The 11795-nt window shown below is 44.0% G+C and overlaps 1 pseudogene; it reads left to right on the top strand.

Moving 5' to 3' along the window:
- Positions 1 to 5754: 5754 nt before the first annotated feature.
- Positions 5755 to 11184, top strand: LOC129858628 (uncharacterized; annotated as a pseudogene).
- Positions 11185 to 11795: the final 611 nt, after the last annotated feature.

Raw genomic sequence — 11795 nt, forward strand, 5'->3', positions numbered from 1 at the left:
TGTGTTGTGACAAGGTAATGGTGGTATAGAGAAGATAGCCCTATTTGGGAAAAGACCAAGTCCATATTATGGCAAGAACAGCTCCAATAAGCAAAGAGAAACAACAGTCCATTATTACTTTAAGACATGAAGGTCAGTCAATGCGAAGATTTCAATAACTTTTAAAGTTTCTTCAAGTGCAGTCACAAAAACCATCAATTGCTATGATAAAACTGGCTCTCATGAGAACCACCACAGGAAAGGAAGACCCAGAGTTACCTCTGCTGCAGAGGATACGTTCATTAGAGTTAGCTGCACCACAGATTGCAACACAAATAAATGCTTCACAGAGTTCAAGTAACAGACACATCTCAACATCAACTGTTCAGTCGAGATAGCCGCAATAATAAGAAGAGACTTGCTTGGGTCAAGAAACATGAGCAATGGACAATAGACCGGTGGAAATCTGTCCTTTGGTCTTGAGGAGTCCAAATTTGGGAATTTTGCTTCCAACCGCCGTGTCTTTGTGAGACACAGAATAGGTGAAAGGATGATCTAAACTTGTGTAGTTTCCATCGTGAAGCATGGAGGAGGAGGTGTGATGGTGCTTTGCTGGTGACACTGTCAGTGATTTATTTTGAATTCAAGGCACACTTAACCAGCATGGCTACCACAGCATTCTGCAGCAATACGCCATTCCATCTGGTTTTCGCTTAGTGTGACCATCATTTGTTTTTCAACAGGACAATGACACCTCCAGGCTGTGTAAGGGCTATTTGACCAAGAAGGAGAGTGATGGAGTGCTGCATCAGATGAGCTGGCCTCCACAATCACCCGACCTCAACCCAATTGAGATGGTTTGGGATGAATTGGACCGCAGAGTGAAGGAAAAGCAGCCAACAAGTGCTCAGTATATGTGGGAACTCTTTCAAGACTGTTGGAAAAGCATTCCAGGTGAAGTTGGTTGAGAGAATGCCAAGAGTGTGCAAAGCCGTCATCAAAGCAAAGGGTGGCTACATTGAAGAATCTCAAATCTAAAATATCTTTTGATTTTGTTATACACTTTTTTGGTTACTACATGATTCCATGTGTTATTTCATAGTTTTAATGTCTTCGATATTATTCTACCATGTAGAAAATAGTACAAATAAAGAAAAATTCTTGAATGAGTAGGTTTGTCCGAACGTTTGACTGGTACTGAATATATAAACATACATATATTTTTGGGGAATGACAAGTCGCCATTGCTTGTTGCACAGTTGACATGCTGGTAGAAATTAGGTAAATTGGATTTCAGTTTTCACTAGGAGCGCTGCCTCTGGATGAGCATTTTCTTGTTGGTTTATGGCCCTACATAGCTTGTTGAGTGCGGTGTTAGTGCCAGCGTCGGTAGGTGGTGGTAAATAGACAGCTAAGAAAAACATAAATGAAAAAACTTGGTAAATAGTATGGTCTACAGCTAACCATGAGATATTCTAATTCAGGCGAGCAGAACCTCGAGACTTCCTTAACATTAGAGATCGCCACCAGCTGTTAACAGAGACACACACCACCGCCCTGGAGTTGACGAGATTCTGACGTTCTATCCTGCTGATGCATAGAAAAAAGATAGATTTATATTAACCATGTCCTCGTTCAGCCATGAAGCATAGGATATTACAGTTCTTCAAGTCCTGTTGATAGGATAGTCTCAAACGGATCTCGTCCAGCTTATTCTCCAGTAATTGTACATTCGCCAATAGAACAGAGGGTAGAGGCAGCTTATGTACTTGTCACCGTATTTTCATCAGGGTAGCCCCACGTCGGCCTCTATATCGCCGTATTTTTCTCTTCGAGGGTCGGGGATTAGGGCCTTGTCCTGGGTGAGCCCTATGTCCTGCTTGGCCTGGTCATTGAAGTTTAATTCTTCATCCATATCACCGTTAATGATCGCTGTTCCGATGTTCAGAAGCTCTTTACGGTCATAGGAAACCATGGCGGAAACATTATGTTGAAAAAAAGTTAAGACCAGAGTAAAGAAACACTCAAAATAGCATAATTGGTCAGGGGCCTGTAAAACGTCTGCTTTTCATCCCAGCGCCCATCTGCAGGTCTATTCCAGCTACGCTGCTACCGTATCACATCCACATAACCAGTTAATCATCCTGGAGAAACTAGTGAGCCCTATAGTAAAGTGAATAAGTAGGATGTGACGTGGAGTGCTTACTTACCAGCCTACCGCCTGTATTAGCCGTCACCCTAAATGTCACTGGGTGGCGTTCCTGCTGTGTCCACGGCCTGTGCTGCCTAGCGGCACGCCATCTGACCTTTCAGCTGAACAACGCCTCTCTTTCTCCCCGCTCTATCCCTGTGTAGAGAAGAGGCTCAATCAGAATCACACACAACGCCATTAAACTCTACATTACATACACTCACTCATATCACTGGCACATATCACTGGCAAGCCATAGTGTTATCCCCCAAAGTATACCCATGCTCAAGTGACATGCTAGGTTTTTTGTTCCAATGCGTCAGCTTGGCGGAAAGTGCACCGTCAGACCTGACCCAAAACATCCACCCCTGCACACACCCCCTGTCATGCCACTAACACGTCCTAGCTGGGAACGTTATGGTGGGAACGCATTTAGAGTGAGCAAAGATTAAAAGATAACTCTTAGATTGCTCAGTTTATTATTGCAGCACGTCCACGAGCGCCTGTCCTTGTTAACGGGATGGACAGACGGTATTCCAGTAAGCCACTATTATCCAAGTGTTGATATAAAGCAGCCTCCACCTGACACAGGATGACATTCCCTGACATTATTCCCTGACGATCATAGTGTCCCGTGACGTCCCATTCAGGAAATCGTTGTGTTAACATGAAAGGAAAACAGCCATAATCATATTCAAATGTCATGGTCTTATCTAGTTTCCATAAAGGCATTCCAATTCCGTGTGTGTGTGTGTGTGCTTACGTACGTGTGTGTGTGTGTGTGTGTGTGTGCGTGAGGGCTTACATGCATGTGTGCGTGTATACTGTACGTGCAGTCGTGAGTTCCTATTGCCTTCGGCGCACCCACCCCCGTGGTGTTTATTTACCACGGCAATCAATTCAAAATCAGCACACTGAAAATCACCCGTCGTGATGTTTGGGGGAGACAGTATTAGAGCTGTGAGGGATCAGTCTTAAAATACATTTCTGGAACAGTCAGGGATGGGAGGGGAGAGGAGGAGAGAGGGACGGCGGTGGGAGATGTATGGCGTTTTGTGGCCCCGGCGTTGCGATGCACTGGAATTTTTAGTCAGATGCAGTTGTTCGCTGCTGTTGGCTTGAGCCGTGCTCTGGGGAAGGCTGCTAAGAGAATCACAACATCGCTTCCACCACAGTGGTGCTGATGATGTCAACACAGTACTTGGGACTGTGTTCAATCTGTGCATATACTTTGGGTGGGCTTTTGTTCAGGAGAAAACTGTGTCCGGTATATTGTGTTTTCTTGTACCATACGGTAGGATAGATCTAGGCTACGCCACACGCTATTGTTTTTGCAGCCATCGCAATAAAGTTGCAGCGATCCCTTGTGGCCAGGTAACATAGGCTACACCAGGTTTACCGTGCTCTGGGGATGGAGCTCAGATAAGCTCCGGGAAAGTATGTAGTTATATAGTGTGTACAACTCAATATTAGTACAGTGTCCTTGTTGTTTTGTACAATCCAGTGCGTTACATGAGCAGGGCACCTGACCCCAGTCCTACAGGTCACGCTGGGTCAGCCAATTGTTTCTGTCAGTAGAGGTCAGGGTCAAAGCGTGTGAAATGACACTTTCTGCCACATCGTCCCCTTCAGCATCACCACAAATGACTCTGCAGCTGCTCTAATTTACATTTGCATACCTCTTGTGTCAACTAGCGGTATATTCTGGCCCCAGGGAATGTCATCTACAGGCATTTGGTGTACGGAAATCACAGAGGATGACAGGCGTCCCATTTACCTCTGGTGATGAAGTCTTCGTTAGGCCTGGCTCACTACACTTAATTGTTTTAAGATGAAATTGTCTTGATTCAAAACTTGGGAACCTGGAATTTAGTCTCCAGGGAAAGATGGCACTCAGTGACACAGATCAAGAATATCTTCAAGCACGGTCTCACTCTTTCTCTGTTGCATGCTCTCTCTCTCTGTTACGGTCTCTCTCACTCTCTCTGCGCTCTTTCTCTCTCTCTGTGTTGCTCTCTCTCTCAGTTACAGTCTCTCTCTGCGCTCTTTCTCTCTCTCTGTGTTGCTCTCTCTTTCAGTTCAATTTGATTTATTGGCATGACGTAACAGTGTAGATGTTTCCAAAGTTTACTTTGGATATTTACAATATCAAAATTGTCAACGGGACAGCAGTAACAACAATAACCAAGGGTCAAAATAGCCATACATTGAACAATAACAATAAGCATACAGTAAAGGACTTGTGCAGGTTGATTGGTCTGTCAGGCACTGTCCCTCATCTTATGGCAGGCAGCAATGTAGTGCGCTGCCAACCCACAACTCTCTGCGTCCTCCCCCAACAGGACGGGTAGCCTATTCTCATCAGAGAGGTCTTTGAAACATTGAATAAGGGTTTACAATTTGGGGAAATGACACTAATTGTTTTATATTTTTTACATTTTGTCAGGAAACGCAGCTCTGTCTCAGATTCTGCTGTTGTGCAGTGGTTGCACAGCCTTTCCTCTACAGGGAGCCAGTTTTTCCTGTGTCTACCCTTCTCAATGGCAAGGCTATGCTCACTGAGCCTGCTCTCTCTCTCTGTGTTGCGCTCACTCTCTCTCTGTTGCTCTCTCCCTATGTCTCGCTCTGTTGCGCTCTCTCTCTCTCTCTCTGTGTTGCGCTCTCTATGTTGCTCTCTCTCACTGTTGCTCTCTCTCTGTTGCTCTCTCCCTCTCTCTCTGTTGCCCTCTGTGTTGCTCGCTCTCTCTCTGTTGCCCTCTCGCTTGCTCTCTCTTTGTTGCGCTCACTCTCTCTTTGTTGTGCTCGCTTTCTCTTTGTTGTGCTCGCTCCCTCTTGCGCTTGCTCTCTCGTGCTCGCTCTCTTTCTGTGTTGCTCTCTTTCTCTCTCTTGCGCTCGCTCTCTTTCTGTGTTGCTCTCTCTCTCTGTTGCTCTCTCTCTGTGTTGCTCTCTCTCTGTGTTGCTCTCTCTCTCTTTGAAATCGCTTCCTTTTTGGTGGTTGTAGAATTTAACGGCTCTTTTTTGGATTTTGAAACTAATTCTGCATGCATTATTTGGTGTTTTACGTTGTACACAGAGGATATATTTGCAGAATTCTGCATGTGGAGTCTTAATTTGGTGTTTGTCTCATTTAGTGAATTCTTTGTTGATGAGAACACAGACCTCAAAACCATAAAGGGCAATGGGTTCTATAAATGTTCAAGTATTTTTTTCCAGATCCTAATTGGTATGTCGAATCCTTTTGATGGCATAGAAGGCCCTTCTTGCCTCGTCTCTCAGCTCGTTCACAGCTTTGTGGAAGTTACCTGTGGCACTGATGTTTAGGCCAAGGTATGTACTGTATAGTTTTTTGTGTGCTCTAGGGCAACGGTGTCTAGATTAATTTGTAGTCTTGTAGACTAATTTGTAGTCTTGGCAACTGGACCTTTTTAGAACACCATTATTTTTGCCTTTATTAGATTTACTGTCAGGGCCCAGGTCTGGCAGAATCTGTGCAGAAGATCTAGGTGCTGCTGTAGGCCCTCCCTCTTTGGTTGGGGACATTATTTATTTATTTATTTCTCTCTCTCCCCCCTGTGGTGAGCAGTATGTCCTGCGCCTCTGACTCGTTGACGTTGGACTCCAAATCCAGGTTAGTGATTGCTGTTCTGATGTCCAGAAGCTCTTTTTGGTCATAGGAAACCATGGCGGAAGCATTATGTACCAAAAAAAAGTTACGTAAAAAAATAATAATAATAAATAGTAGAATTGGTCAGAAGCCTATAAAACTCTTCAAAACAGCTAGAAAATGGCTGTCAGTAACCACGTTTTTTATGCTAGTAAAGTCATACTGTGTATAAAAAAAATCGAAATAAATCACTACAGGTGTGATGGAAACAGGTAGTTTCGGTATAATTTTATAAATGCAGACAGATCATTTGTTTGTTCCACACGGTCGGATCTTTTTGTCTCTGCAAAATGCATTTTGTGAGAAATGGTGGTGGAAACACCTTTGTGCACAAATATTGATATAATAACCAAGCGATGATATGGCATATGGTCCTCCCGGTATGACCTGGGAAGGTGGAAGGTTATGCGCTTATGCACAACAACAAAAGAGTATTTGGATGTACTTAATTCAATTTTGAACAGTAGTTACACCTAATGGAAACAGATTATTTTTACCGAAAATTAATATTACAGATTTACTTAATTTACTTGTGTTATTCAAACTATTGAATTGAGAAATTAAGATTGACAAAATGTGTTCAAGTACTCATGTTTCTAACACAACTGGGTCAAATACACATTTCAGTTGTACAACTGACTAGGTATCCCCTTTCCCTTTACCTCCAAAATGAACCAATTTGTCCTTTCCAATAAATATTGAGGGTCTTATTCTGGTGACATGATGATTCCTGGCTGCCGTTTGACAAATAAAAATAGTCTTGCTCTTTCGTCCATAATAACGTCATCATATAGTAGGCTATCCGCACAGTATCTGCAAGCTGTTGGCTAGAGTGCACGAGCCAAAACCAGGGGGCAAAATCTCTATACAAGACAATTTGTGACAAAACCATCACTAGAGTTGAAAATGCGATGGAAACCCATTTTTTTTTATTTTTTTTTTATCCCATTTTCTCCCCAATTTTCGTGGTATCCAATCGCTAGTAATTACTATCTTGTCTCATCGCCACAACTCCCGTACGGGCTCGGGAGAGACGAAGGTCGAAAGCCATGCGTCCTCCGAAGCACAACCCAACCAAGCCACACTGCTTCTTTAACACAGCGCGCCTCCAACCCGGAAGCCAGCCGCACCAATGTGTCGGAGGAAACACCGTGTACCTGGCCCCCTTGGTTAGCGCGCACTGCGCCCAGCCCGCCACAGGAGTCGCTGGAGAGCGATGAGACAAGGATATCCCTACCGGCCAAACCCTCCCTAACCCGGACGACGCTATGCCAATTGTGCGTCGCCCCACGGACCTCCCGGTCGCGGCCAGCTGCGACAGAGCCTGGGCGCGAACCCAGAGACTCTGGTGGCGCAGTTAGCACTGCGATGCAGTGCCCTAGACCACTGCGCCACCCGGGAGGCCCGGAAACCCATTTAACTTGTATTTTTTATTTGGTACACGGGAATTCAACTACAAAAGTTATTTTTCTGTGCACTACTATGCCATCACGCACAGCCTTTTATCCGCAACAAGACCATTTGCTGGAAACATCTCATGGGAAAATGAGCATATTGTTTATTTCTGGATTTTGTCATAGTCGCATGAAAACTGGTCTCCAATTGGTTGGAAACCTAGCTACTGAAGCATTTCTGAAGTGTTGATTAGATGTTGAGCTCAAACTTGCTCCAAACCATTCTGCCTCGGGTCTAATCCCTTTGTGAAAGAATACTGTCCTCTTTGCTCTTCTCTGGTGTGCTATCCATCCCAGGTAGGGCTGCAGCAACACGACGGAATAGATGAGGAACCACAAGAAAGGAGTCAGAGGAGCACTTCAACACCGGGCATCAATAATGTAAAGTTGGCCACATAACAGTGAAGAACTACACGGAGTATACCAAACACCAAAAACTAGGAACACCCCCACCTCCGGTTTTTATCTTCCAGACCATACTAATAGCTTTCTTAATGGAGAATCTCAGCATTAATGAAGACTGTAACCCGTCGCATACACAGAGCATTTGTGCTGGTGGAACTTCCTCTGAAAACACTTCCAACAGAGTCTATTCAAGTCAAATGGATTGTGATCACTGTTGTGTGCCAAGTGTTCCCTTCTTTCTGTCTTAAAATAACAAGCAGCTTGTTTAAATGTCAGTGTGTTGGGTTTGGCAGAGAAGGGGGTAGGGGGTGGATGTAAGGGGTGTGGGTGTGAAACATTACCCTTTCAGACTCAAGAATGACTGTAGCTAATTAACAGAGCTATACTTTCTCAAATATCACATTAATGTCAGTGACCATATCCAGCGGGCAGGGGAGGAGGGAGGGGGCTGAGCTTTGAAGGCTGCAGTCCCTAGTTTGAGATCAGAAGAGCTGTATCCCTGTGGATATTACAAGCTCACTAGTTGTAAGGTTATGTAGTGTGTCCTTGCAATAGAAGATTGCTCATTCATAGGCATATGCTGGCCTATACCTAGTACGTTCCAAACCCGTGTCGCCTGGTACCACCACAGCCCTGGTGTTGCAGTCATGTAGGGTAGCAAGTGAGCAGTAGAACACTGTTGCCACCCTTGAATAGTTTTGGGGTGACAGAACACGCCGTGGCCCCACCAGAAAAGCATCTGTTAATTCCCTTGTAGTTTTAGGGAGGGGAAAAAACGACTCGGTGGAAGATCAATGACTTTTCACTCCTAAAACCTGAGAAACAAAATAAACCAAAAAGTTCCTTCAAGGTCGTTCTCACACTACTTGCTATTCTCACAGTGATGTAGACTTCTATTTTTTGACGCCCCTCTCTTTACCTTGTCTCCCAAAATATTCCCTTTCAAACACGAGTGAACATAATTATAGCATCTCCCTCAACACCCGCTTGACTTTAATCTTCATTTCATCCAGCTCTGTGAGAGGACCGCAGTCTTCTGATGGCTGGCTTCGCAGTGTGTTCCCGCATCTCTCTCTCGATTAGTTTGCCTCTACCTTAAGAGTGGGAGTGTGTCGTACTGTTGTCTCACTCCAAACCCCTAAACACAGCTCCCGTGATAAATACACTACAGTAGCTACTTCCAGATGGAAGCTCTGGTGGTCAGGTCTGTACAATGCTGATCAGACCAATTAGAATCCATGCTCCAAGACTGTATAGATCACATGGATTGGAATATGTTCCGGAGCGCCTCTTGTGATAACATCAATGAATACACAGACTCAGTCACCAGATGAAAAAAATAATGCATAGATTTGATCCCTATGGTGTCTTTTAAAACGTACCCAAATCAAAAACCGTGGATTGATGGCAGCCTTGTCGGGAAACTGAAGGAGAGAGATGCTACTTACAAACACGGCAAGGAGACCAGGGATATAGTGTCAATGACCATAGGAGTTGGCAAGAGAGCAGAAACAGATCTGGTACCAAGCTAGAAAATATCTTTACAGATCTGAGACCAGCAAATAACTTGAGTATAGCCTGTATTATGTAGCCTCAATCTGTGTGTCTCTCGATCAATGCGTCGCTCTTGTCTGGGTCTATAGACAGTGTCCGGCTGAGGAGCTGCCCTTCGCAGACAGCTCAGTGGACCTGGCAACGACCATGTCTGCCTTCCACTGGTTTGACCAGACGGGGTTCCTCCAGGAAGCCCGTAGGGTCCTGCAGCTTAAAGGCTGTCTGACTCCACTCAACTATACTGTACCATGGAAATCCAACATGGAGACTGCTACCACACACTCTAGAGAATAGAATAAACTTGTATTAGCCATAAACAGTGGAAATGTATCATTCTATTCACTGTAGAAAACATGCAAAAAAATAACATGCAGATCTTTGATAAATTCACAGTGCATAAAGTTGTGTTTTTTCAAAAGCATTTGTAAAAAATAAAATACAAAAAAATCTCATTTTTATGCTGCCCTCCCTCCCTATCGTAAACTCTTCCTGGGCCCCAGCTCGGTGGCTTTCTACAAGCAGTCCTACGACTCCATCCCCTACACAGAGGAAAAGTGGTGAGGCCTGAGGAGCATTGCATCCACTGTTTCATCTGCCCTTGTTGCTACTGTACAATAAGTGTTGAATTCAATGCTATCCTCGATTTCCAGGCTTCCTCCAGTAGCCGAGTGATTAACAACAATTAGAAGGATGGCACTGCAAGACTAACTCATTGCTAATTCTGTGTTGAACGGTTGTGTCTAGGCAGGAGTGTATGTGGGTGAACAGCCTGGTCACATAGACTAGATGGAACATAGTAAAAGGAAATCCTGAACACTCAAATAAGTATGATATGTTTGATATGGTTACATAAGATTGGGTTGACTTAAGTAACAATCTAAGGTTGCGAGTTTAGCAGCTAATTAGCAACTTTTCAACTACTTACTACTTTGCAACTACTTAGCCCTTCCAGCTAACCCTTGACCCAACCCTAACCCTTTAACCTAACTCCTAAACTTAACTTTACAAGCTAGCTAACGTTAGCAACCTAGCTATAATTAGTAACATATACATTTTGCATATTTGTAACATATAATATGAATTATAATTTGTAGCATAATCAAATAAAATGAGTGATGGACATCAACAAATTAATATATACCACACGAAACGTAATATATCATACTAAATGGATTGTCTCGGATTTACATACAGAATAATATGAAATGCTCTGAGACAAGGTTGAGGTGAAGATGCCCAGGCCTCTGTCCAGCATCATGGGCGTGATATAGTCCTTCTGCAGCTATCAGGCTCTACTAAAGAAAGACCCAAAGAGAGCCCCTGAGGACAATGAGGTCTATGTGCTTGCGAGTCATCCAATCGTGTTAACCCTCGCAAGGCTGCCGGCCCAGACGGTATCCCTAGTCGTGCCCTCAGAACACGTGCAGACCAGCTAGCTGTTGTGTTTTCTAACATTTTCAATCTCTCTCTAGCGCAGGCCGTTATCCCCACCTGCTTCAAGATGTCCACTATCATCCCCGTGCCCAAAATAGAGAAAGTAACTACCGACACTTAGCACACACTTCCATTATCATGATGGACCATACTAATAGACCATACCCCCCCCCCCCCCCCCCATGCAACTGGGCCCTGGACCTCCAGGTAGTGAAGGCAACATTACCTCCTCCACACTGATCCTCAACATGGGGGCCCCACAAGGGTGCGTCCTCAGTCCCCTCCTGTACTTCAAGTATTCCCATGACTGGGTGGTCTCACACAGTTCCAACTCCATCATCAAGTTTACTTATGACACAGCAGTATTAGGCCTGATTACCAACAACGACGAGACGGCCTACAGAGAGGGGGTATGCACTCTGATGGCGTGGCGCCTGGTAAACAGCTGCTCCCTCAACATCCGCAAAACAAAAGAGCAGATTTTGGACTTCAGAAGGAATTAGGCTGAGCACGCCCCCATCCTCATCAACTGGCCGCCATAGAGGCGGCAAAAAGTTCAGAAAATCCCGCTCATCGCTCACGCAAGCTCACAGAGAGGCTCCACTTCCTTTCCAACCGCTCTGCTATAAAGCTCTCCTAGAAAAAACTCTCCTCGCTCACAAAAATAAAAAACTGACACTCAAAATTAATTCATTAAAATCACAATTAAACCAAGACCAATCTATTTTTGTGACTACTTGGACCTATTAAAGTATTGAAACCAAACCATATGATTTGAATCAAAAGTATTTTAATAAACAACATAAAAAGGTTACTGAGAGAAGTGCTTATTTCAAATAGGCTACATATTTCTAAACCTATCATTTCAAGGCTATAGCCAACAAATAAATAAATTGGGAAGCATTTGCGAGTTTGACACTAGGCTGGCAGGGACATTAAGCACTCAACATTTAAACAGCATTTTGTTGTATTAAATCATTACAGTATATTCTATAAATTGTGCATATAGTTTGTGACTCACTTAGAATTCAATAACAATTCAATGATAAATACCTCATTAGCTTAGTCTACAGTGCCTTTGAATTCACTTTTAAACATTTGGCCAGAGTTTATG

Source organism: Salvelinus fontinalis, chromosome 6 (genome assembly GCF_029448725.1).
Source record: "Salvelinus fontinalis isolate EN_2023a chromosome 6, ASM2944872v1, whole genome shotgun sequence".
In the NCBI taxonomy this organism is placed as follows: domain Eukaryota; kingdom Metazoa; phylum Chordata; class Actinopteri; order Salmoniformes; family Salmonidae; genus Salvelinus; species Salvelinus fontinalis.